This window comes from Mastomys coucha, unplaced genomic scaffold (assembly GCF_008632895.1).
Source record: "Mastomys coucha isolate ucsf_1 unplaced genomic scaffold, UCSF_Mcou_1 pScaffold3, whole genome shotgun sequence".
NCBI lineage: Eukaryota > Metazoa > Chordata > Mammalia > Rodentia > Muridae > Mastomys > Mastomys coucha.
The window spans coordinates 24,179,281-24,205,322 of NW_022196909.1; the positions used below are offsets into that span (position 1 = coordinate 24,179,281).

General features: G+C 37.5%; 1 non-coding gene and 1 pseudogene across 1 annotated transcript; both read right to left on the minus strand.

The window, feature by feature from the left end:
• LOC116075439 overlaps positions 1 to 3,779 on the minus strand; it is a 5,753-nt pseudogene extending 1,974 nt beyond the window's left edge.
• A 13,326-nt stretch (positions 3,780 to 17,105) lies between these two features.
• LOC116075578 lies at positions 17,106 to 17,243 on the minus strand. Its single transcript, XR_004112619.1, has one exon. It is a non-coding gene; the product is annotated as a small nucleolar RNA SNORA17 (small nucleolar RNA).
• Positions 17,244 to 26,042: the final 8,799 nt, after the last annotated feature.

Sequence of the window (26,042 nt, forward strand, 5' to 3'; positions counted from 1 at the left end):
GTGTGTGTGTGTGTTTACTAGATTTAGATCAACTTGATCCATGGTAGAGTCACCCATCAGAGAGGAGAGGGAACCTCAATTCAGAAAATGCCTCCATATGATCTAAGCTACAGGCAAGTCTGTAGAGTAATTTTCTTAATTCATGATAGATGGAGACACCACAGTTCATTGTGGGTGGTACCATCCCTGGCTTGGCAGTCCTGAATTCTATGAGAAAGCAGGCTGGGCAAGCCATGCAGAGCAAGCCAGTAGGCAGCAGTCCTCTGTGGTCTCTGTATCAACTCATTCTTCCAGGTTGCTGTCTTGCTTGAATTTTTGCCCTGGCTTCCTTCTATGATGAACAGTGATATGGAAGTGTAAGCCTAATTATTTCCTCCCTCCCCGAGTTGCTTTGCTCATTGGGTTTCATCATAGTAATAGTAAGTCTAACTAGGAAAACATGTAAGCATGTAATGAATTTGTAATGTAAAGATAAAAAGCATTATTCATGATATGATAAGAACATAAGAACAATTCCAAATGTAGACCATCTTCTTGTGTTTTTACTAAAGACAGAAATCTAAAATGTCTGGTTTGAAATATAAAATAACTTTGGCTTTCTAGTAGCAGTGTTCAGAGAATGTCTATACATATGTTGTCCGCCATGGATCCTTTTTATCTAGAAATAAATAGACCATTCATAATTCTTCTCACTTGTAATTTTATTTTAAGGAAGGACACTAACTAGAATCATGATATTCTTTATATCTTAACAACACTTCTTCAATTTTTATCTTGTACTAGACACTCTCTTACTCTCTATGAGAAATGGATTTTATGCATTTCCTGTACATTGAGTGATTCAACTATTGCTGGTTGGATGTTTGAATGAAAGATGAGAAGGTTCATTGTGGGGAGCAGAGGAACCCCTGCCAAAGTGATACCTTGAGTGAATTTTATTTGTGTTGGTGACATGGGCAAGGCCAAGTCCAGTGACTCCAAAAATTCAGACCCATGGAAAGATGGCAAGGCCTCCAACTCTAACCCCACTAGGCTCAGAGGGAAGTGGCAAAGCCTCCCTCGGGGATGATGTCTGAGTTTCAGAGTGTGCACAGGAAAACTCCATCATAGCTTTCTTACTTTGATAATTATAGCCTGCAGGCTGTTCCTCCACAGAGACTGCATCTACAGAGATTAGTCAACTCTGTCTCATTAATTCAGATGCGAATCATAAGCCTTGCCTCTTTTATTTGCATCTCATAACCCCAGCCCCTTGTTCAGATGTATGCAAAAAATGTTGCTTCCTTGTTCAACCGAATATAATAAAAAGGTTTCATGCTGCTGTGGTTTCTCCACCAGGGAACACAGACCATGTGAATATAGCCTTACTGTAAGTTTGTGTGTCTGTCTTTTTGTTTTCCATTCCAAGGTTGTCTTAGTAAGGGCCTGTCTCACTGAAGATTAAGAAGCACATTGTGGGTGCTGAGGAGATGGCTCAGTAAGTGCTTGCTGTACAAACATGCCAAGGTGAGTTAGATCCCAAAGACACATATAAAGAGTCGTGCATGGTAGGCCTTCTGTAACCTCAAACAGGACTCAGAACATGCTAGAATAGAAGGATCCTAGAGGTCACTGGGAAACTAGTCTAGCTGAATTGGGAAATTATAGGCTCAGTGACAGAACCTATCTCAAAAAGTACAGAAGACAGTGGTAGAAGAAGATACTAAAAAGGAGTTCTGCCCTCTATGTACACGTATGCGCACACACACACAAACACACACACACCACTCATAATGAAGCATACTGGGAAAGCTATCTAAATGATTATTAAACCTTTGGGATTTTATAAAGTACAAAAGAAAGGAAGAATATTCAGATACAAATCTGATTCCCCCCTGTTTGACTCTCAATTTGATGCAAAAGAGAAAACTAGAAAGTTGACACACGCTGCATGGTAAGCAAGGCATATAGCCTTGTACAGATTTTCTTGTACAGTTCATGTTGTGGATTGCCTTGATGCTGTTTGTATTTAGATGCTAATCCTGCCCATCATGAGGAGCTGATCACGTACTCAGGTAACTCCATGTGAACCCTATCTCCATTTTAACTTGTCACATAAAGGCTAGAACTTATGATTGGGAAATGGAAGGAAAAGGTGGAGCAGGAAGTTTTAGAGAAGGGAGAGGAAGAAGGAAAAAGATGATGAGATAGAGGGATGGAGAGAGAGGATGATGGAGGAAGAGGAAGTGGAAGATGGAGCAGAACCACCACGTGGCTTGGAGGAGCCACAAGTAGCAAGAGATCTCATAGCTGGGGAATAGAGTAGTGTAGTGGTATATCTTACTATTCTAGGCATGCAGTATATATTACAACTGAGTAGTGTCTTTGCATGGACATATTGGGGTTGGAGGTTTACCTATACAAATCTGGCTGGTATTAAATATTAAGGCTGTCTGGTGTTTTCCGCAGCCACTCAGGTGGGCAGGGGAGAAAGAACCCAGCCAGGGCCGAAGTAGACCAGGCTTTGTAATGGGAGGATTGGGCAAAGGACTGAGCTCCAGGGGAGAGGTAATCACAGTGAAACCTGAGCTGTGATCTTGGAGATCTACCTAACCAAAGCTTGGCATTTGTGGGGGAGGTGTAAGCTAGCAGGTAGGTGGCTATTTGTCCCAAAGTCTAGACAGACCAAGCATGGGCCTCTTAAAATTACACAAAAACACAACCATTTTATAAAGAAAGGATAAGCTTCAAATAGTCTTCATATTGTTGTGGACTGTGAGTTGCTCCACAAACCAAAGGACTAGCATTCTCAGTCAGACAGGGATGGTTTATTGAATGCACATCCTAATACTAGTCAGACCAGGGACATAAGTCAAATCAGGGACTGAAACTGTGATACCACACTTCTTTTTCTGTCAACTTATAAAGGAAATAGAACACAAAACCACAACGGGCTCAAACACAGGTACTGGAAGTTCTGCCTGGTGGTCAGCTCTATCAGACGAGCCATTTTAGACATAACAATTCATATCTATAATTTGATGAGTCCTATGTGAAGTTTTATGAAATTTCTTTCTTTTTTTGTTTGTTTTTTGTTTTTTTGTTTTGTTTTGTTTGTTTTTTGAGACAGGGTTTCTCCATATAGCCCCGGCTGTCCTGGGACTCACTCTATAGACCAGGCTGGCTTCGAACTCAGAAATCCACCTGCCTCTGCCTCTCAAGTGCTGGGATTAAAAGCAAGCGCCACCACTGCCTGGCATCAAATTTTTAAGATTAACAAACCTCAGAACATTCAGAACATAATAGAGATGTGGTCAGCACCACCCTGCTCTGAGTCAAGTCATTTCTGTGTGTTAATGACTGGCAGGCATATTTCAGCAACAATATGAAACAGCTGGAAGGCATGGAACAAAGTGGCTACAGCTATTCTGGGATGTGGAGGGGGACAGACCCTAAAAATATGAGCACAAGTGTCTCATGAGACTGGTTCAAGGGCTGTGACAATAGGAAGGAGTAAATGATAATTAGAAGAAGTATATATAATTTCTTTTAATTATTACTAAAAGAAATTTTTTGTTTTAAGATTCATTCCCCCTCTTACACCCATCACCTCTCTCTCTGTCTCTCTCTGTCTCTCTCTATCTCTCTCTGTCTTTCTCTCTGTCTCTGTCTGTCTCTGCCTCTGTCTGTCTGTCTGTCTGTCTGTCTGTCTGTCTGTCTGTCTCTCTCTCTCTCTCTCTCTCTCTCTCTCTCTCTCTCTCTCTCATTATTCCTCCTACTCACCTTCCACTATTCCCCATTCTGCATTTCTGCCACACAAATTCTATCACAATCCACCACCTTCTCTGAGGATTTCTGAGAGAGAAATTTAAGCCTAGGTTCTACATAATAGGGAAAACTCGTGTTTTTCTTTGTTTGATCAGTTTAGCTTAACATGATTTCCAAGTCTACCAATGTTCCTGTTAAATCATGATTCTATTTATTGGTGACTGAATAAAACTCTATTGTATACACCACACTAGCCTTAACATTCCACCTGTTGATGTATGTACATCCGGGCTGATTCTATTCTACGGCCATTGTGAATAGTATAGTTGCTTGACTCCTTATCCAAATTTCCATATCTCACTCTCATGTAACAAACCATGTCAGAAGAGAAGAGATGCTTACGGGAGCGCTGAACATTTCTCTGTTCGATATTTTATTTCTCCTCCTTTTTATCTTTTGTGCTTCAATTTGTATAATTGCTAGAGAGCATCTCTAAGCTCACGATACTCGTTTCTGCTGTGTTCTGTCTTCTAATACATTCTATGTTTCTCTTATCATACTCTATAACCCTGAAATTCTAGGGTTTTTTTTTAAAGTTACTTTTCTACCTTCCAGGCTGTGTTAGAATTATGTGCTGATTTTACCAGCATGTTGTGCTTCTTTCCAGCTAATTGTTAAGTGACAGCTAATATTTTATGTTTCTAATATGTAAGAGGTTCTTGTGCCTGATTCTATTCTTAATTTTTTTCTTTTGATAGGGACTTATTTCCTTGCTATTTGTGTGAATATATTTAGGTCAACCTAGGGAATTTTGTGTAAGAAATAAGAAAGATGCTTGTCCTTCTGTCAGGCCAGTGGCACCAAGAGATAAGTCTAGCCAGACAGTAGTGGAGCTGAGCTTTGCTTAACTGTGACAGTAGTCATCTCTAGTGAATCACAAGTTTCAAATTCCCTAAAGTGAAATGCTATCACATTTTGCTTAGTGTGAGCCTGGTGTGTCAGTAGGATTTCCCTTGTGTTCTCACTTAGATTTCAAGAGTCCCTAAACTTCTACACCATTCATGAGATCTCTCGTTTATTAAGATGCATCATTATCTATACAAAGGTATCAATTTTATATGACACTTTCAAACATGTACACAGTTGACCATATGCATGTTCCCTTAACGTTAATTTATTTCTTTTTGCTCCTGCTTATCCCTTTTCAGTCAAATAAATCCTCATTCAACTTTCATGTCTTTTTTTTATATATTTGCATGAGTGCCTTTATTTTTTTTTTATATATTTTCTTTATTTACATGTAAAGTTCTCCTTTCCCAGTTCCCCTCCAAAAAACAAATAAACAAACAAACAAAAACAACAAAAACAAACCCCTGTTGCCTCCCTCCTCCCCATGCCTGCCACCTCACCCTCTCCCACTTATTGGCTCTGGCATTCCCCTATACTGGGCCACAGCCTTCACAGGGCCAAGGTCCTCTCCTCCTATTGATGATCAAATTTGCAATCCTCTACTATACCCATGCTGCCAGAACAATCAGGCCCACCATGTGCAGTCCTTGGTTGGTGGCTGAGACCCTGGGAGCTCTGAGGGTAGTCCTCAGGGAAATGCAAATCAAAATAACTCTGAGATTCCACCTCATACCAGTCAGATTGGCTAGGATAAAAGACTCAGGGGACAGCAGATGCTGGAGAGGTTGTGGAGAAAGAGGAACATTACTTCATTGCTGGAGGGATTGCAAACTGGTACAACCACTCTGGAAATCAGTTTGGTGGTTCCTCCAGAAATTGGACATAGTTCTACTGGAGGACCCAGCTATACCACTCCTGGGCATATACCCAAAAGATGCTCCAACATGTAATAAGGACACATGCTCCACCATGTTCATAGCAGCCTTATTTATAATAGCCAGAAACTGGAAACAACCCAGATGTTTCTCAGCAGAGGAGTAGATACAGAAATTGTGGGACATCTACACAATGGAGTACTACACAGCTATTAAAAACAATGAATTTGTGAAATTCTTAGGGAAATGGATGGATCTGGAGAATATCATCCTGAGGTAACCCAATCACAAAAGAACACACATGGTATGCACTCTCTGATAAGTGGGTATTAGTCCAGAAGTTTGGAATACAGGAAGAACAAACCACAAACTATAAGAAACTCAAGAAGAAGGAAGACCAAAAGGTGGACATTTCATTCCTTCTTAAAAGGGGGAACCAAATACCCATGGAAGGAGTTGCAGAGATTAAATATGGAGCAGAGACTGAAGGAAAGACAAGCCAGCCTAAATATAGCTATCTCCTGAGAGGCTCTGACAGTACCTGACTAATACAGATGTAGAGGGTCACAGCCATCCATTGAACGGAGTACATGGTCCCCAATGAAGGAGCTAGAGAAAGGACCAATGGAGCTGAAGGGTTTGCAGACCCTTAGGACGAACGACTTTCATGTCTTAAAATCATCTGATATCATCTTTCCAAAGACATCTATGCAACTTTTACAAGGTGTGGTGTGGTATGGTACACAAATTTCCTCAAATTAAAACATTTTATCCTATCCTGGAAGAAACTTCTCATGGTTTAGAAACTAAGCAAAAGGCTTAGGATGAAAGCAGCTCACAAGTCTCCTAAAGTTCTTGAAATGTATGAGATTTACACGTGTTGTTTTTCTACCTTCCAAAATGTTATCTAAGCAGTAAGTGCTGTTGGACAATAAGCACCTTCTAATCTTTCTAGCTTTCTACAAGTCCTGCAAAAGTGTTCCAGGAACATAGGTCTTATAAACTGTGTCATGGTGCCATGTTTTTGTCAGTGATGGGGCTATCTTTCAGTCATCCATGCTTCTGGGACTAACTCTTACCAAAACTCCTGTAAGCAAATTCAGTAAATTTACTAACTTAATAAGTTAGACAAGGGTAGAGTTATTAATTTTTGGTTCTAGGGGATCTAAGTCTTCATAAAGAAATACAAATACAAAAATGTCATGAGAAAGGAGAAAAGGTAAACTTAAAAGGGAATCATAACTTTATTAATCAGGTTTTTTATTGCTATGTTGAAATACCTGAAGCAGTTTCTTTTTTGTTTGTTTGTTTGTTTGTTTTTGGGTTTTTCTTGTTTTTTGTTTTTTTCGAGACAGCTTTCTCTGTATAGCCCTGGCTGTCCTGGAACTCACTCTGTAGATCAGCTGGCCTTGAACTCAGAAATCTACTTGCCTCTGCCTCCCAAATGCTGGGATTAAAGGTGTGTGCCACCATTGCATGGCCTGAAGCAGGTTCTTATGAATAAAGAAGTTTACTTAGCCACTTTGGGATGGCCAAAATCAAACAGGGGATAGCAAATGCTTGTTTCTACCTTTTCAGAAGGTGACTCACTCAATAAGTGGCAAAATAGTACCTAAAAACTAAAAATGAGTTGTGGAGAGGTAATGAAATGGACCTTGCTGGGTACTGAGATATGCACCTGAGGCTGATACCTAGTGGACAGAGTTGAATGTCTTCAGGGACACTAATAATGTGGGTGCCTTTCCACCAAGCTATAGTCATAATTAATTATCCCTGTGATTGATGAGGGAATTTATATAACAAAGGCTCTCTGTGATGGAAACATCCTCTGGAGAAATCCTAGTGTGTTCATTTTCCTTTATTTGGTATTAAGAGGTATATTTCCTTGATAAATTAAACCCATAAAGTGGCTATGGGATGGCCTTCCAACCACTAATGGATGAAAGAATGTTATTTCAGTCACTTAATGTAACAACTATCAAAGGAGATAATAGTCAGGATACAGTGTCAGTGGTGTGTTCTTTTATGTGGATGATAAGACATGACTGAGCTCAGCTGGAAGACTTGCCTACAAGGGAGGAACTGCAACAGGGAGAGTCCATGCTGTTACTTGGCTGTGTTAACCTCTGCTTCGGAAAAAAAAAAACTTAAAAAAAAATAAACCCTTCTTATGAAGATTTTTGATTTGCTGTTTCTCACAACTAGCAGATATGAGGGAACGAGATGCAAGTTAGATATGAGTTAAAGATCCCTTCCTGGGACCTAAAATATTCGAACCCATGGGAAGTATCAGATGATAAAGAAGAGAAGAGAATTCAGGTGAGGGTAATATGAGAAAACCATGGCTCTAACCTTCAGTACAGAGGAAAGGGAAATTTACGAATGAGCATGCTGATGGGCCTTTAATGGCCTGTTGGAAAGGACCACTATGGTTTGGGATATTGTCTCTGAACTGCCTCTGAAGAATTTTAAAGGAAGAAATAGACTGCCATATGTGAGGCTTTGAGGAGTAGGAGTAGACAGAATCAGTCTGGGTGCTGTTGAAAGAAAAATAGTAAGTAGTATAACTACCCATCCCTGCATGATACAATGGCTGCAAAACTTGAAGCACTATGAGGGAAATCAAGCCCCGATGGACTGATTTATATGAACTATTAGTAACAGTTGGTTATTGATGTCTGTGATTCTCTGTTTTCAAAGATAAAATCCAAGTGGATCAGAGACCCCAATATAAACCCAGATACACTGAATCTAATAGAAGAGAAAGTAGAAAACAGCCTCAAACTCATTGTCTTTTTCCTTTCTTCTTTTTCTCTCTCTCTTTCTTTCTCTCTCTCTCTCTCTTTCTTATTTATTTATTTATTTATTTATTTATTTTATGTAATGCTTTTGGTAGAGGGATTGTTGCTTCTCTCTTTCAAACTGTTCTTGGTTCTACCATTTAGCTTTGTCAACAAATCATTGTCCATTTATATTATATATATAAATATATCATATTATATTTATATAATGGCTTACAGCTTTAAAATCATGAGAGAAAAAGTTCAATGAGAGAACCAGGATTCGTGCTTCCATCCCATAAATAGAAAACTGGCTAGATTTCCCTCCCTGTTCCTAATCTCTTCTATACCCATCATTGTGCAAGAAAATATATTGACTGTAGTTCCTTGTACCTGAAGCTCTCAAGGTAATCTAGAATTTTAACCTAACTAACTTTGGACCTTTGAGAGTCCTCTCAGGCATTAAATGATTTTCTTTCACTATACTATTTTATTCTAGGTCTTGTGGTATGGGAAGGTTAAACAATTCATGCAGCTTTTCTTTCAATAGTTCTGGAATTTACTTTTCATCTCCACTCTCAAATGTATGTCAAATGCACATTTTATATTTTTCTGACATTTATTTGTTTATTATTTATTGGGTAAGGAAGAAATTATATTCTTTGTGGGTTTGTTCTATACTATATTTAATAACAATATATTCCAAAGTTTTGAGAGCTCATGCAGAACATTACTTTCTAATAATTCACTCAGCATTTATGTATAATGCATAACATCAATTAGCATTCCTTGATATATTGTGAAATAAATTGTGTCATTTTGGCTAGAGCTGCAGTATAAAAATTATCTAATTTATACAATGAATCTAACCGACTTTCACCTAGTGCTTGAACCTAGCAGAATCTTTCAACATCTCTATCTTAACCAAATTTTTACTGTCCACCAATGTTTTTCAAGTATATAATTTACAAGAAAGGGGTTTAGGGATGTTTAAGATTGTTGGTTGTAATCTTGAGAATCAATTTGTCTATTTGCAAGGAGCCAAGGTGATATTGACAAGAGACAAAAGTTTATTCTATCCTAATTAGGATTATAGTGGGCTAAATATATATTCCAGTAGGCATCTTCTGAAACTGCAAACCTTCAATATTATGAAAACAGACTTATTAGAATAAGTGCATGGATTATTTTTTATAAAATTTGTGATGAAAACCCATGTATATCATGTATTGCTTTGTTTCTTCATGGGTCTGTACCAGATCCTATGCCTATATTTTATACTGTGTATGGTAACTTGATGCTTTGATCACCCAGGAAAGTTGATTTTAATCACTACAATAGAATTGTATGCTTACACCCCCGACATAGATGTTTCTGGGGCTGAGCACATGTCTTTGTTAGGAACCACCCTGAGTATTCAAATTTATAGAAATACTAAGGAAAAGTCATCTAAAAACAAGGGTGCTTTATGATTGAGTAGTATCATTTCCCCCAGAACAGCCTGGATACCTCTGGAAACATAAAGGCATTATTTATGAATTATGCTTAATTTTATTGCAAGATGTGGCCATATTGGCTCATTAAATGTGTATTTCTCATTCTTCCTTTTTAAAAGATCCTGTCTTACAGAGAGACTGTAAAAGGACAATAATCACCTCATTCATATACTGTTCATCTTTGATGTGTTCGGCATTTCAGCAGACTGTAAGTTCAAATGTATTTCAGTGTTTAGTCAAAACAATTATGTTTCTATTTTATCTAGTTATATATGTCTCACATTTATACTTCAAAGAAAAAAACAGGTTAATCTATGTCAAGAGAAATTGTCACATATGTATGGTGTGTCCTAGTATCTCTAAATATTATATCTATAAATAGTTAACACATGACATACCCGTAAGAATGATGGTTGCATGATTATTATTGAATGTTAGTGTACAAATGATGTTTAAAAGCAGGCCCAAGCTGAAGCTATTAACATCCTACAAGATTCATGCTAGATATTTCTTTTCCATTTCTCACTTTAAATATTACTAAAATGAATATTTTACTCACAACTTAATAAATATATGTGGTTGTAGTTTAATATATTTCTTTAAAAGGAGATAAAGACCAAAATAATTATCTGTGCACTGTTGAAAATAGTTATGTTATCTTACTGTAAACAATGTTTCTTCTTAAAGAGGAACCAGTCATTGTAAACTGATAGAAACATTTATTTGATGTACTGTATTAATGGATGTTAAGCCATGAACATCTACTCTGCAATTCTGAGATTTGTATCAGTTTCATGTTTGCTTTCCAAGTGATATGGATTGCTGTAAAGCAGAATTGTAACCTCGATAACATACACTACGACTTGTGACAATAATAACTATGACACTGGCGCTTTGTCCTGCTTTCCCTAATCTCAGACAAGAACATTGCACACCTAAATGCATTAAAACTACCGAGAATGCATTGGAAACTGATGTTCAACTACTTTTGCTTTAAATGTCACGATAATAATCATGACGCTTCTATGCTGTGTTGTTTTAGATATACTGTTTGTAAGGTCACAAAAACTTCTTTATTTCTTTTCTCTGTTTAAGGAACATATCTGCCCTGTCATATCCGGTTCTGATAAAATTTTAGCTCCATCAAATTATCATTAGAGGAACTATTTGAAATGTGGCAGCTGGTCTGTGAAGAGGAGCCAAACTTAGTAGCATTGTCTAATGTGGGTCTGGTTCAGTGGTTGGTTTGGAAAATGATTATCATCTAGCTCTTCAAATTTTCTTCCATATAACTTGTTCAATTAGACTCAGAGAGGAAATGTTCACATCTAATGTGAAAATTCAAATGATTGGCTTGCTTTCTTTTTGAATAGCAGAAAGTGCATGTATTAACATTTCCCTACATGTAGAAAACAAACAAAATTTGATAATTGCAAAGTGCTTTCTGCAACTGTAAATGCCCTATTTCTAACCAATAAAAACAGCAGGAGGCCCAACTGTGAGTATACTTTTGAAAATTCAATTTGCAAAGTATATCCAGTAGCAAACTACCAGATAAATTGTGTAAAGTTTAAACAAAGTAAGATGTTTTGATATCATAGGGCTATTTGATGGTTTGTTCATATCAGACTTGTTGCACATAATTCTTACCAATAGAGAATTGAAAGAGATTTTTCAATGGATACATTTTTTCATTATGTTGTATAAAATTATTCTGTCAACATGAACATCCTACCCAGTTCAACTAGGACTTAATTTAAATGTTTTTATATATCAGAGATTTAGTTAATAACTCCATATAGAACTTCTAATTACAGTGTAAAATTTGTATTAATTGTCTTAATTATTGTTTACATTGCTCTTCATAATTGCAGCCTTTTGGAGAACACAAAAATGCTTTTCTTTCTCTTTTGTTCTGAATAGGCCGTACTATTTTATGTAGGTATTGAGTAATTGGACACACAAATATATTTATACTACATAATAAAACAATAATTGAAAACTCTTTTCCAGTAATTTAACACTCATGATGAAGTGTTTTCTCCTTCTTTGTATGAAGATTTTCTCTTCTTATAATAAAATCTACATCTGCATCCTTTGAACACTCAGGAGCTCAATTCATAATTTTTCTGAGTTTATGGATATGAAACTTACTAATAAGTATATACATGTGATCATATTTTCATTAAAATAAAAATTTAAAGTCTATGTGAAAACTATACTACCATCTTTAAACAGAACTACTACTCACTACTTTATTCTTTCTAAAGAGTCAGTCATATCATGAGGTTTTAGAAAGGGTGACAAGGATATTTTCAGTTTCTCATAGTAACCTAAAAAAGTTAAAATAAATAGCTGATCACTATTTTATAAAATACCTGGTTATTGGGTTTCATTATCTTTCCTTATAGTCCTTTCTTTTTATTAGTGTAAATTGTAATTATTATTATTATATTTTTGTTAATTGAAACAATTTTTAAATTTAAATAAATTTTTATCATATGCTTCTCCTTCCCCAACTTCTCCTCTTCCAAATCCTCTTCCATTCTCTACATACTCCACTTTAAATTTTTTTCAAAAACAAACAAAAACCCAAAATAACAACAAAAGCACCCCAAAGAAATTAAAAATATACATCAGAGAAAAAAAAAACACCATCAATCTATAGCCAAATAAAATCATACATAAACACACACATACACACAAAATCATACACGCACACACACAAAATCAAACAAACAAACAAAAAATGGTGGAGTCCAAATATATGTTGGTAAATGTCTCGTGAAAATGAGGCCTGTCTTGCTGTGGATATACTTCGTGTCATTCTATTGGAGAAAACTATCACCTCCAAACAGGACTAAGTGACAACTGAGTTGCTACGCTTTATGCTAGTTAGTAGCTAGGTATTGATTCATTCGTTCATTTTTTTCTTTCATTCATTTTTTTCAAATATAGCAATAATAATAAATAAGGTAAAATAAAAACTATCACATCAAAGTTAGACCAAACAAAGCAACAGAAGAGAGCCCAATTAAAGGCAGTAAAATCAGAGACCCACTCATTTATTTGCACTCAAGAATCTCATAAAAACAATAAACTTGAAGCCATATATAAAGGGAGAGAACCTGGTACAGATGTGCAGGCCCTGTGCATGGTACATGTTCATAAGAGCTTTGTTCCTGTTGATTTAGAGGGGTTTGATTTTGGCGTCTTCCATCACCTCTGGTTGTTATATTTCCATATCTGCTTTTGACTGGTTTCCTGCATTCTGAGAGGAAAGAATTGATGGAGCCCTCCCGCTTTACCACCTGTAAACAAGATTCTCTCCTTATCTCTCTGTCTCTCTCTCTCTCTCTCTCTCTCTCTCTGTGTGGGTGTGTGTGTGGGTGTGTGTGTGCTTGTGTATTGTGAAGTGTCTAGCTGTGGATCTCTGTATTTGTTTCCATCTGTTGAAGGAGGAAGCTTGTCTGCGGCCAGCTGAACAAAGCCCTGATCTATGAATGCAGTAGAATATCATTAGGAGTATTTCTGTCACACAGTTTTATTTGTTCTTTTTTAAACCAGGACTTGTTGCAAGAAATATTAAAAAGGAACTGGCTAGTTCCTGCACTTGTCTCCCACTACTCTCAGTTCTGGCAGTCTGGCTGGCCTGCTTTTATCTTGTGGAGACTCTCTGGCCTGAAGCTCCTGAAATGTCTTCACCCAGCTTGCTAAATTCCCACTGGCAGGTTGTTAAGTGCCAATCCCAGGCTTCAATCCCCGCCCCCGGCCCTGCCCCCAGCCTTTGTGGTGTACCTCAGGCAAACCGAGTTTGCCACCATACCTTTCTCTATTGAACCTGGACTAGCCACCACGTGAAGTAAAACACAACACAAACTTAGTTCAGAAACAATAGTAACTCAGTCACTGGGCACAGCAACTAAAACCCTAATCTTGTAGGCCGTATTAAATCTAAATCTTCTGGTGGCGAATCCTGATGGATGTGTGAATGAAACCCGGAGACACTCATAGCTACATCTTAACCTCATGCTATCCCAATCCAAAAAGACCTAACTCTCTCCTGTTTCCTCTTTTCCTCTGTCTGATCCGGGAAGTCCCTCCTCTTTGCCCAGTGATTGGCTCCTTTATTCCCTAGGGGATTGGTTCACAAGAAGTCACCTGAGAATGACTCACTCCTCGTCTGAAGCCCCTCCCAGAAGAGCATAATTAGCATTGAAATGTAAACAGCATTAGGCCCATCCACAACAAGTATTATTTCGTTTTACTCAAGTATATATTTAGTATCGGGATTTTGGCCACACAAGGAGTGTTGAATAGGCATTCCATCTTGAGTAGTGGGCCTTACGTCAATTGGCTACTCCCAAAAGATTTGTACTACCACTCTATCCTAGCATATCTTGCAAGCAGTACATCATTGTAGATAAAGGGTTTGTGGTTGGCCTTGGATTTGTGTTTCTCTTTTGATTGTGTGGAGAGTTCCTTCTTGTACCAAAGATGTTAGAACCTAGCTGTAAAAGCTCTATATGGGCATCAGCTCAACTTTTTAACTTTCAGTGAGTTGTATAGGTGTTGTTTTGACCAGTTTGCTGCCAGTTTGTGGAGAGTAAGCTAAAGTCTAGGCAACATTATGGGTTTTGGAGGCATTCCCACAGGGCCCCTTTGGCCAGCAACTCAATTAGATATAACCCAATTCCAGTCTAGGAAATTCCATTTGGTGACAAAAGATGGCCAGTTGGAACTCTGCATCCCCAATAGTTGGAGATTTTATTTAGATCACTTTCATAACCTAATATTTTAGTAATGTTTGTACTATATTAGGCTTTCATATTCCTCCTCAAATGCCTTTCTATTTCACTGTCTCTCCATACCAATCCAGTCTCCCCTGCTTTGTGCATTTCTATTATATTTCCATTTCCTATGAAGAAATATCTGTTCCCCCAGTTGCATAATCTATACCTGACCTCTGTGGCTTTATACATTTTCGCTTGGTTATTATAGCAATTATCTACCTATAAACAAATATATTTCATATTTGTCCTTCTGAATCTGGAATACCTCCTTCAAGATTATTCTGTTTTTGAGTTACATCTATTAACCTGAAATTTTGTGATATCTTTTTTTAAACAACTGATTAAAACTTCACTGTGTTCGATGCTAAGAAAGCATTTGACAAAATTCAGCACCCCTTCATGATAAAAGTCTTGGAAAGATCAAGAATTCAAGGCCCATACTTAAACATAGTGAAAACAATATACACCAGGCCAGTAGTCAACATCAAACTAAATAGAGAGAAACTTGAAGCAATCCCACTAAAATCAGGGACTAGGCAAGGCTGCCCACTCTCTCCCTAGCTATTCAATATTGTACCTGAAGTCCTAGCCAGAGCAATTAGACAACAAAAGGAGATCAAAGGGATACAGATTGGAAAGGAAGAAGTCAAATTATCACTATTTGCTGATGATATGATTGTATACTTAAGTGACCTCAAAAATTCCACCAGATAACTCTAAACCTGATGAACATTTTCAGCAAGTAGCTGGATATAAAATTAACTCAAGCAAATCAGTGGCCTTCCTCTACACAAAGGATAAACAGGCTGAGAAAGAAATTAGGGAAACAACACACTTCACAATAGTCACAAATAATGTAAAATACCTTGGTGTGCCTCAAACTAAGCCAGTAAAGAATCTCTATGACAAGAACTTCAAGTCTCTGAAGAAGGAAATCTAAGATCTTAGAAGATGGAAAGATCTCCCATGCTCGTGGATTGGCAGGATTAATATAGTAAAAATGACCGTCTTACAGAAAGCAATCTACAAATTTAATGCAATCTCCATCAAAATTACAACTCAATTCTTCACAGACTTGGAAAGAGCAATTTGCAAATTCATCTGGAATAACAAAAAACGTAGCCAAAACTATTCTCAAAAATAAAAGAACCTCTGGTGGAATCACCATCCCTGACCTTAAGCTGTACTACAGAGCAATTGTGATAAAAAACAAAAAACAAAAAATCCAATAAAACAAAACAAAAAAAAAAAAAACTACATGATAAGGTACAGTGACAGGCAAGTGGATCAATGGAATAGAATAGAAGACCCAGAAATGAACCCATACACTTATTGTCACTTGATCTTTGACAAAGGAGCTAAAACTATCCAGTGAAAAAAAGACAGCATCTTCAACAAATGGTGCTGGCTCAACTGGTGGTTAGCATGTAGAAGAATTCAAATTGATCCACTCCTATCTCCTTGTACAAAGCTCAAGTCCAAGTGGATCAAGGACCTCCAAATAAAACCAGATACACTAACAGAAAAGAAAGTGAGGGAAGAGCTTGGAGCACATATGCATGGGGAAATTTTCCTGAACAGAACTCCAATAGCTCATGCTCTAAGATCAAGAATTGACAAATGGGACCTCATAAAATTACAAAGCTTCTGTAAGGCAGAGGATACTGTTAATAGGACAAAACAGCAGCCAGCAGATTGTGAAAACACCCACTCCTGTTTCCCTGTCCTGGCATTCCCCTATACTGGGGCATCACGTCTTCACAGGACCAAGGGCCTCTCCTCTCACTGATATCCCACAAGGCCATCCTCTGCTACATATGTGGCTGGAGCCATGGGTCCCTCTTAGGTTGGTGGATTAGTCCCTGGGAGCTCTGGGGTTACTGGTTGGTTCATATTGTTGTTCCTCCTATGGGGCTGCAAACCCTTCATCTCCTTGGGTCCTTTCTCTAGCTCCTCCATTGGGGACCCTATGCTCAGTCCAATGAATGCTTGTGACCATCCACTTCTGTATTTGTCAGGCACTGTCAGAGCCTCTCAGGAGACAGGTATATCAGGCTCCTGTCAGCAAGCCCTTGTTGGCATCCACAATAATGTTGGGTTTGGTAACACATCCTTCTGTTTCTATTTCTCGACTACTTACTTACTCCTCTTTATGCTGCCCAGAGCCTCTGAGTATTGGAGGTTATCTTAGAAGTCTCTGGAATGGTGTGCCTGCTCATTCATTATATAATCAGACTGGTGGTCATCTGAGACTACCTCCATGTCTGGGCTCATAATACCCATCTGATGGTCATTGTGAGCACACTTCTCACCTGGCCCACCATAGTGGCCCCCTTGCACAGGCTGTGTGTCTCAGGCATGCAATCCCAGGTTGGGTTCTTCTAGTCTCTGGATTGCTCCTGTCTAGGCCTTCCTCATGGCAAATCATAATAGTTTCATGCTGGCTGCCTGTCTAGGGCCACAGTAGCTGGATTGGTGCTCACTTCAGGCTCGATTTTTTCAGGAACTATTAGGTTACTAATCATTCAGATATTCATATTCATAATTCATAACACTGAGCATAGACATAGCCTCTCTCCTTTTTGCCACCTACTGATGCACATGTGACACAGCATCCACACCTGCAACACCTCTAAGGGAAGGGCGTATGAATTTTCAAATTCATTGTTGAATTCCATTTGAAAGTGTTTTAAGGAGGGTCTTGCATTATTTGGGGGTGTGTCCTTATCTGATTATCGAGCTAATAATTACTTCAAGAATGAGGTTGGACATTTATCTTTCTGTTTTATCAAATAGTTCGAGCAAAACTGGTGCTGTGTGATTATTAAATGTCTGGGAAAACTAAGTAGTGAGTATACCTCTGGATGTTCATTAGCTAAAATTTTTTCACTTTTTAAATCACATTGCTCATATTTGTACTCATGCTTCTGAACATACAATGCCCAATGGAACAAACAAACTTTAATAGTTTAGGGCTTTAGTAGTTTGGAGCCTGTTGTGTAAGAGTATTTTTCATTCCTTGGGCTATAATAATACACTAGGTTCATGTTCTTTTCTTACATTGTTATTATGGACACACATTAATCATTCATGTTTTTTTTTCAAACTACAGTTTAGGGCAATTTATACCATCAGAATACATCATAATGTGAGGCAGCAGAAATTTAGAATTTGTGAAGACATGGTCAGATGTAGTAGCCTTTGGTATTGAGCCTTTACGGTTCTGGTTCTGCTGTGACAAGAAAGAACATAGGGAATAGGGATTGTACTGGCTGGTTTGGTTCGTCAATCTGACAGAGGCTGGAGTTATCACAGAGAAAGGAGCTTCAGTTGGGGAAGTGCTTCCATGAGATCCAGCTGTGAGGTATTTTCTCAACTAGTGATCAAGGGAGAGGGCCCCTTGTGGGTGGTGCCATCCCTGGGCTGGAAGTCTTGGGTTCTATAAGAGAGCAGGCTGAACAATCCAGAGGAAGAAAGCCAGGAAGAAACATCTCTCCATGGCCTCTGCATCAGCTCCTGCTTCATGACCTGCTTGAGTTCCAGACCTGAATTCCTTTGATGATGTGGAAGTGTAAGCTGAATAAACCCTTTCCTCCCCAACTTGTTTGTGCAGGAATAGGAACCTTGACTAAGACAGGAATAAACAATGATGCAGAGATGTTTTCTAAATCTCTCTGATAGCATATATCAGATTAGGTCTTAGGACCATAGCTGGATGACCTGTACACGTCATTATTCTATGCTGTGCATATTGGAAATGTCTTTTTTAAAATTTTCAGCAAAGAAAGTTCATCCTACTGCATGGAGCTATACTACCACATATAATGTTTTTATACATAGAACTCTTTTCCTTCCACTTGATTTTAGCTTACCTCAAATGAGTAATAGTGGACAAGGATATATTCTGGTTTTCTAGGAGTGTCCCTGGCAAATAGTGGCTTGTTGTGATTATTGAAGTCTCATCTATCACTACTAAATGTAACATTGTTTAGATGAAACCTTTTTGGGCATTGGACAGTGGTAGCGCACGCCTTTAATCCCAGCATTTTGGAGGCAGAGACAGATGGATTACTGAGTTCGAGGCCAGCCTGGTCTACACAGTGAGTTCCAGTACAGCCAGGGCTACACAGAGAAACCCTATCTTGAAAAAACAAGAAACAACAACAACAACAACAAAAAACCCAACAACAACAACAAAACAACTTTTTCAGCACCTCATTCCCAAAGGACTCCTCTGACCATCTTCTAAAATCAGACCAGAGTCACTATATTAATATTAGCAGCACTAGACCTACCTTTATGTATTTGTGCCATGCCTACCTCTTCCTAGGTGGATATGAGCTGCAAGAGGACAGATTAAATTTGTTGTAAGACACACAGTGTACTCATCAAATGAACATACGTACACATATCTGTTGATTGTTGGGAATTTTTCTGTTGAATTAATGGGATTTATCTGTTATCATGGGAATTTTGACAATTCCCATGAAAATAATTATGATCGCTGATAAAATGTCTTTATCTATAAGGATTTCTCACTTTTCTTAATCCTCAATCGTGAGGTGGGATAAAGAATTTGAAATGTACAATTGTATAAGGTCAGGATTTGAAATTTAGCTTACTTGTTCATTTGTCACTGCCAATGGATTTGTTGATAAAAGTATCATTAGTATGAAAACTCTGTAGATAATCAGCAGACAGGAGTTCTCCTTGAAAAGGTCTAGTTTACTCCAGTCTTACCCCCATTCCCCTTTCTCCTAGAAAATGGGACCTGTCTTCTAGCAGAGTATGTCTTAAATATATTCAAAATTTGCTCTTTGCCTTTCTTCTATAATTCACCACTTAGTTATAATTTTTTTTGTACTATAAAAGGATGTGTTTTTTTTTTCCAGAAAGGGTGATCAAAAATTCTACCTGCTTAATCTTATTAAAGGAAGGAAGTCACATTCATTATCTATAAATGTGTTTTTTATAAATATGTATAAATCCAAATCATGTTAAGTTTCATGTGATCACAAATTCTGAATGTGCTGAAAATTAATTCATGTTTATAATTTTGCTAACTAAAAGGAAGTTATGTTAGTCTTATACTCTCCCCAAGGACAATTGATGAAAAATTTCTGCTTTTTTATTTGGAGAACTAAGACACTTAAAATAAAGCTTTATATTAAACCTGGCTCTTACATTTCGATATGTGAATAGATTAATATTTGATCTTAGATTTTCATTTAACTTTTGAATATGTTCATTTCTGCCAAACTATTTATCTTTAACATGTATTATACCCTATGCAATTTAAGTTGGAAATGATGTTACAGTGCTTATTTTTGCTCTAAAAAGCTTTGATTTTTACTAAAATAGAATATTATAGGGTGATTCTGTTAACTGTGCATTGATTTTTACTAAATATTAATGAAATCTGGTAATTATCAATGACATAGAATAATTTTAATGATAGAAGATGTTTCAATATTTAATGATTGGAAAAATTCAATGACTTAATTTTGACCGTACACCAAATACATTGGAAAACTGATGTGTTTTCTTTCCTTAGAAATAAATGACAGTGTAGCTAATGAAAAATCTATGAATTGGTATTGCAAACTGTACTATATTATTCATAATTTGTACCTTGAAGCACTAGCTGTAATACCTCAGAATGTCAGAATGGAACTGTGTTTTTAGATGTGGTCTTTAGAAGTCATAAGGTTGAAATTAGTGTAGCAGCTGCCTACAACCTCATGTGACTGGATGCTCCCTTCAGAGAAGAGGATTCTCACGGAAGGAATGCCATTATTATAAAGAAGAAATTCTCAGCCTATCAGCCAAGGGCAAGTCTCAGAAACAACAATCCTTTGTTGTTTAAGGCACCTAACCTGTGATAATTTGTTATGATACTTGGAACAGGCTAATACAGACTTGTAACTTAAATTGGTATGGTACTTGGGATAGGCAAACAAGGTCACCCAAACTGGATTAATTTGTTATGGTAGTCTGAAAAAAACTAAAATGGACACTCATCCTGGGGTGATTTGTCATGATAGTTGAAACAGGCCAACATATTTGAAAGAAACATGGTTTCTGCCTTCTGGGCTGGATGTCCAAGCATGTATAGATAGGGGCCTAAGCAAAATACTTTCTCAACTAAGAAGAGAAAACTGAAGAATTAAAATTCACAGTAAAATACATGTATTTGAAACACTAGCAGAGTGGTCTTGCTAGTGATAATTTCTTTCAGTAAATTATATATTTGAACAAATCACACTTTTGCTATTATTTTTAAAATTAATAATTTCAAATCAACTCTGCATGCTCTATTACTTTACTATTTGACATTCTATATTTAGTGGGAGAATTAGATTTTATTTTCTGTTTGTATTGATGGGGAACTGTGGTTTGGTTGTTGTAATAGGTAAAATCCAAAGGCCCTAAGTTCACTGTCTGGCAAAAGCTCACAAAGCTCATATAGAACTAGAATGGTGGTCACCATCTTTCCACTCTAAATTTTTATCAGTTTTGTCTTTCTCAAATCCTCCCTCTTTAGCTTAAATGCTATATATATTAGGAATAACCCTTAGAGTCATCTCCGGCTGAAGTCACTAGCTTCCTAGTGACGTGTGTTATCAAAGTAATGTCTTGCTAATAGCAAAATGACGTGAAATGGAATACGTACCTCACAAGAGTTAAAGGTGACCTTTACTTGCTGACACTTGGCTCCTCCCTAATTGTCTTCCTGTATGGGTTGTATGAAAACTTGTTTATAAAATAAAACATATTTCTTCTACTTGATCATAGAAAATATCAGAAGAACAAAAACAAAACAAAACAAAACAAAAAATTTGAACAAATAAAAAAAACCCCTATTACCTGGTATAGTTTCTAAAAAGCTTCTTGATACTATCCAGTTTTCCAGTCTCTCGGGACTTGTGAACATAGCTCTTTAGAATTAGCTGTTTAACGAGAAGCAAAGCCTTTAAGAGCAAACCCTGTAGCTCGTCACTCCTCCCTCATGGGGTTGCATTAGAATTCAGAACACACTGCCCAAAATACACCACTTAGAACAAACCACCCCCTAATCTTCTGCTTTGCCATAGGAATTATTTTGAGCTAAAGACACTTCAAAAAACAGCAGGTGCAAGAGTCTCACTCTGACCTTCCTTCTGTTCTGTTTCTTCCGAGTTGGGAAGTAAAGTACCCAGGTGGAAGAGACTTTGCCATGTGGAGGGGAGCGACATTATTATCATCCAAGCAGGGCGTTAAAACCTACAGAGTTGTGCACTGATCTTTTAAAAGCATCTTTCATCTTCAAGCCTCGCCACCATCATTTAGTTGTTTCTCCACAACTTATTAGCCTTTGTTTGACATATAATGTAAAGTTTAACGTTGTGGGATTTTTATTTCCCCACTGAAGCTCCTGATCTATGTACCATTCGTAATAATTAGCTGGTGTACTTTTGTTGATTTTTTTTTTTTTACAACAATTTAATACTCAGGCTAGACAGGAGCAGAATTCTAACAAAGAGAAAGGAAGTTTGTTTCTCAGAGAGACTGACGGTATACCCAGGCATGACAGTCACAAAACAACTTCCATGTAGTATAGCCCTAAATATAATGAAATCACGATGATGGATGATGACTTACTCTTTTTGTCACATTTAGCGCATTCACTAAAGCTAGATGGGCCTTGCAGCAGTAGTACTCAGACAGCACTGTGTTGTGAGCACTGACCCTCTTGTTAGGTTCATACATATTCTATAAAATGTGTGTGTGTGTGTGCATGTGGGGTGGTATATTTTAGAGAGACAGGCAGACAGAGAGACAGACAGACAGACCCAAGATTTTCTTGTAACCTGTGATCATGGAAGTGCATTCTCATAAGCTGGTGTGATTTGTGGTGTAGTAACTTTTCAGTTGTTGTAATAAAATGTCTTGACAAAAAAATAAACAACACAATGGAGAAAGGGTTTCTTTTGGCTTACAGTTGCAGGTGGGAATGTTGATCACCACAGGAGACAGGGCAGAAGGCAAGCGAGGTATGTGGCATGATCCCAAGACTTGTTGCACTTCATCAGCACTGAATCTATCTATCTATCTATCTATCTATCTATCTATCTATCTATCTATCTATCTATCTATCTATCTTATGCATACTGCATAAATCAGAGAATGCATAATAAGTTTGTGAAGTTGATGGCTCCTATTAGATATATGTCAATTGAGTTATATGTTGTTGAAATCAAACCAATCATAAATAAAATATAGTCAAGTGCTAGAGGGGCAATACTTTCAAAGAATTTGTAACTATATCAGACTTTTTTCTGCAGTTTCTGCATATTTACAAACAAATATGAATATCTATTTTGCTAATCTCAAAATTATTCAGGATCTAATGATTTATGTGTGTATAAATATATGCATATAGGTGTGTATATACATGTGCATGTTAGGTCTATCTATTTACAATTTCTGTTTAGTGTTAATCAAAATGTGCATTGATTTCTTCAAAATGTGAGCTTGCCTACTGACAGGACAGTGACAGGAATTGAGCAAATCTCTCTGATTTATCTGTACACCTATAGCAATGATCTACTTTATATTTGAATTATAATATAAGTTAATCATTCAGGTAAGCATTTTTAAAGGTAAGTTTTCTTAATTTTTCTCCATAAAGTTTTTGCTTCAGGATTAAGTGTAAGTCCTATATTGGTGTCCTGTGTGGTGTGTGTGTTAGTGTCAGTGAAGGTTTCCAAAAGAGATGTATCAGTATACTATTTTACTCTAGATGTGTGAATTTCATGTTTCCACATCTTACATTCTCTTTTATACTTATGTTCATATACATGTGTATATGCCTGAGTGGACATGTGATTCCCTCTCTCTGTTTCTTTGTCTCTATTCCCTCTCATCATAATGGTCTCAGATGTATACACTATCATGATCCTATTGAATTATGATAAAGCTGAAAAGTTCATATCTCCCAGTGATCACCTCATCACTGAAATATCATAACTCAAGACAACATTACCATGTTTGTGGCCATGTTGGTATAGCTAAGACTCTACACTACCAGCCATTACAAATATAGCATATATTATTATATCAGCACCTAATACTTGATAATATAAAAGACAGTGCTACTGGTATAAGTAATAATTGAATTAGGCTTTTGTTATTACATAGTATATAATTTTAATATATCAATTTAGATTAAAATGTTATGTACAATGGCATATGGTTGCAGAGCATGATACGCCAGGATACCTATACATCTTTACTTACCTTGTTATCTCATCTCTTCTTTTTAGAAGCATCCTGTGTGCTTATTTTTCAAGTACATTCCTTTCACGAACTCACATGAAGTTCATAAGAGAAAGCTTTGTTTTTTCACAGAGACTGTGATCTTTCCTCAGGTTCCCTGGCTCAGACCTACCTGTCTGAACTTCCTTCTGTGATATTTTTCAAAAATATTTTCTTATAACATAATCTCATATGGATTCCAGCATCAATATCCTGGTGGTTTACCACTTCCTGCCAGGACATGGGAAAACTATTGTACTTGTTTTGGTCTACTCTTAATTTTTGTCTTCAAGTCAGAAACTAAATAATGTTAAGGATGGCTTTCTCTTTCTGAACTCAAAAACTGGACTGAAAAAAAATTCCATTTTTAAACTAGCAAAGACGAAAAGGAGTTTTATAAACTTACGCCATTCAGATTCTACAGCTGCGCACTTACCACCATATTGGAAGCATCTCCGGAAAATGTACATGATGGTACATGTGTTCAGGGAGGTTTTTTTTTTTTGCAGGACTTGGCCTTCCATTTGTCTAAGGTAGATCTTATCAAGACCACTCCAGGAGCTCCAGGGGCACCCAGCACAACGATGGAAACCCAATGGTCTCCTTTTCCCCCTGAGTTATTACTGTTGTTTGAATTGGTGTCTGTGGTGCTAAGATGGACAAAAGGCTTGTCCTCCCAGCTCAGCTTCAAAGTAACCTCTCTTCATTCCATTTTCTCATTGAGGAGATCATTGGTCTGTGACATCAATTATTTCCAAGACTTGCTTGCGGGCAGTGGTGGCGCGCGCCTTTAATCCCAGCACTTGGGACACAGAGGCAGGTGGATTTCTGAGTTCGAGGCCAGCCTGGTCTACAGAGTGAGTTCCAGGATAGCCAGGGCTACACAGAGAAACCCTGCCTCGAAAAATCAAACCAAACAAACCAAGACTTGCTTGGCCAAGAATTCCACATGTACGAACTATGCTTGGAAACATTTGCTTGACACAGGTTTCTTTGTCTGGCTCATCAACTAGTACATCAATGTCCAGATCTTCATTTTATAACTATATGTTTTCTTTATACAACCAAAAATAAAATAAGTAAGATAAATCTAAAACCATCACATCGAAGTTGTACAAGGCAAAGCAACAGGAAAAAAAAAAAGAGCCCAAGGGAAGGCAAAAAATTCAGAGACCCACTTATTTACACCTATAAATCCTATATATACACTAACCTGGAAACCATACAGGAGGCACAGAAGACCTGCTCACACCCATGCAAGCTCTGCATATGCTGCTTCAGTCTCTGTGATTTCATATGAGCCTTGCTCAGTTGATTTAGAGGGCCTTGTTTTCCTGGTGTCCCCTATCTCCTCGGGCCCTTACACTTTTCCACCTCCACTTCTGCAGAGTTCCCTAAGCTCTGAAGGGTGAAACTTGATGGAGACATCCAGTTAGAGTTGTGTGTGTTCTGGACTCTCTCTCTCTTTCTCTCCCCACTCTCTCTCTCTGCCTCTCTCTCTCTCTCCCTCTCTCTCCCTCCTTCCCTTCCTCCTTTCCCCGCTCTTCACAACCCCCTATGTGTGTGTGTTATGTGAATCTCTATGTTTGTTGCTATCTGCTGTAGGACGAAGTTTCTCTGGTGATGGCTGAATAAAGTATGAAATTATGAGTACAACAGAATATCATTAGGAGTAATTTCCTCACTTCTTTTTTTTTTTTTTTAAGACAAGTGGCATTTAGTCTTTTTATATAGGTCTCTGGTCTGTAGTCTCTGGTTCTAGATCACCCTAACATAGCCAGGTATGGGTTCTATCTCATGGGGTGGGAGCTAAGCCAAATCAATTAGTGGTTGATTACTCTCATAAGCTTTGTGTCAGCATTATCCTAGAGTATTTTTTTCAGACAGGACAGCATTGTAGATCAAAGAGGTTGTGGCTGGGTTTACTGTTTTATTTTTGTTGGTGTCTACATAGAGCTTTTACCCTTATGTTCTAGTGTCTTTAGTTCAGGATAGTTATCTCAATCTCTTGATTGAATCATAAATACAAATAAGCATGTACTTCCTAACACAACACTTTGTGCCTAATAGGCACAATACTTTGATTCAAAGTGTTGAAGGTGTCAGTGGATTTATAAAACTATATGCCTATTATTCAGTAACATG